The sequence below is a fragment of the Danio rerio genome, chromosome 3 (assembly GCF_052040795.2).
Source record: "Danio rerio strain M-AB ecotype USA chromosome 3, GRCz13ab, whole genome shotgun sequence".
NCBI classification, from domain to species: domain Eukaryota; kingdom Metazoa; phylum Chordata; class Actinopteri; order Cypriniformes; family Danionidae; genus Danio; species Danio rerio.
Genome location: NC_141023.1, coordinates 130,001 through 132,500, shown reverse-complemented (window position 1 = coordinate 132,500; position 2,500 = coordinate 130,001). Strand labels below are relative to the sequence as shown.

Sequence of the window (2,500 nt, the reverse complement as noted above, 5' to 3'; positions counted from 1 at the left end):
GAAGCTCCGCCCACAGCTGTCAATCAATCTCTCATTTGGGTAACACTAATGCACTTAATGCTGCTTAGTTGATCAGCAGTGTGTGTGTGTGTGTGTGTGTGTGTGTGTGTGTGTGTGTTGTGTTCTGTAGATTCTGGCTGAATAATGTCCTCTTGGGTATAGCAGTATCAGTGTATGTTGGTGTTTTGAGGAGTGGGGCTGATGATCAGGCCTATATAGTGCAGACCAGTACAGACCTGAAACTCGCCTACAGCACTTCTCCACTGTTGCTCTCATAGTTGTGTAAATTGCTTCCTTGTCCTCATTTGTAAGTTGCTTTGGATAAAAGCATCTGCTAAATGACTAAATGTAAATGTAAATCAGGCGGGTTGGAGGAGTGTGTAGATGTAGAAGAGCAGTGTGTGTGTGTGTGTGTGTGTGTGTGTGTGTGTGTGTGTGTGTGTGTGTGTGTGGGGTCATGACACTGTAATCTTAAAGTTTGCGTCTCGTTTCCAGAACATGTGAGAAGCAGCAGTATTTCTCACACACACACACACACACACACACACACACACACACACACACACACACACACACACACACACGCACACACACACACACACACACACACACACACTACAACATGGTTTGCTCATCTTCTTTTCATCCTTCATTGTTGTATGTGCATGCAGTAAATGCTGATTGCCTCATCAATAATCTGGTCTGCTCTTCACGTCAGTCGCTGCGCTGTGCTTATAGAGGATTAAGAAGAGAAACACACACTCGCAAAACACTGAAACACACACACACACACACACACACACTCCACGCACTGCTGAAGACAGAAACCAACCCAACTCTAGCTGTACACAGCGGGTCAGTGAAGCAGAATACACACAGCACAGCACTGCCGGATGACTGACCGTCAACACACACACACACACACACATACACACACACACACACTCCAGTAGAGTGACTTTACCCTTAAATCCTCAATTCACCATAAATGCAAGACAGTTACAGCTTCAGCAAGACTCTGGCCGGGTCATGAGCTGATGTGAAGTCCATGTTCCCTAAGTGGAGCATCTGGCCAAGTCAAAACCCAAGTGAACTGATGTAAGGGAGATTGTAAAATATTGCAGTGAAATCAGGAGCACTGTACCCATCACACAGAGACTTTTACAATGACACCACACATGAATATAGAGCCGCAGCACACACAACATTAAACACCTCTGTGTGGAGCCGCGCTGCTGGAGAAGGTAGAGTACAAGATCGAGACCACCGAGCAGCAGGTCTCCTACAGTCGCTGATCTTCTCCTCAGATTAGAAAGTTTATTGTGTTAGTGTCGGACCATTCTTGTGGTCTTGTCTCATGTGGAGCTCCAGAACAGTTTTCAGGGTTTAACATGGAGAGATCAAGACATCCTGACAATAACAAGGTTTAACAGTGAAATAAAGAAAGTCCTCTGCAACATCATACATCTCAGCACTCTAAATCAAACTTTTTATTCCGGGACCCGCCTAGGCAAGTAATTCAATCTCAAGACCCCCCATGATATTTTAATATGGAAAACGGGTAAAAAATGTCTCCATTCAAATCAGTCAAAAGGCTTTTTGGATTTTGTGATTGGATATGCACATACTGAGGCTGAAGTGCTGTTTGTGGGATGCTGGCTGTTACTCTGATCATTTATTTGTTGATAAAGATCCTCTTCTTTATTTAGAGGAGAATATGATCAACCTTTGATTAAGCCCCTGGATGATGATCAAGCCCCGTCACATCTCAGTAAACTCCACTGCTGGTGTAGCCATCAGAAACTAAACAGCTTATTGATCGACTGCTACACGCTGGGAAACGTCAGATAAATCTGCCAATGCCATTACCGTTATCACTGAACAGATCTAATATTTACACATTTGCTGGAGGAAGGACTGATGAGGGTAGTTAAATTAATATTACTATTATCCATAACATCTCTGCTCTTCCATAACAGTAGCTGACGTAAACAGACAGCACTATAGCGATTTATTGATTAGAAATCTGTCAACGCTGGGATGTGAAAAACATGGGACAACACATAGCTTCAAATGATAGCAAACATGAGAAAATATTGACAATACAATAAAAGGTTTCGCCTATTAAAATCAGTGGCCTATCCAGAAATAAATAAAGCTGTAAAATCTGCTTCACTTTTGATTGTATTTGCATATTGATTAAAGTTACTGTAGTTGTTTAGTGAAGAGCAGCTGGTGAATCTCTCATTGTGTTTTGCTTGAGGTGTTCATGTGAGAATGCACAGATCTATAATGAAGCATTCCACTACTTTAATAACTGTGTGTGCTCATTTAAGAGAAAATTAGTCGTGTTTAAAATAAAACACGCAAAAAAAGAAAAACGGAAAAATAAGCACTTTTCCGACAGTCCCTTACTGAGAGCTCCGCTCAGCGCGACTCTACCGGCTAAACGCAGATTGCAAGAGCTCAAATGGAGCAGTGCTCATAATGTCGAGCGAAT

General features: G+C 42.5%; 1 protein-coding gene across 1 annotated transcript in view; it reads left to right on the top strand.

The window, feature by feature from the left end:
- The window catches only part of wbp2nl (WBP2 N-terminal like), a gene marked incomplete at its 3' end in the record, with an annotated part of 179,969 nt that extends 179,534 nt beyond the window's left edge, over positions 1 to 435 (top strand). The window contains 2 exon segments of the mRNA NM_199710.1: positions 307 to 327; positions 375 to 435.
- Between the last annotated feature and the right edge of the window lie 2,065 nt (positions 436 to 2,500).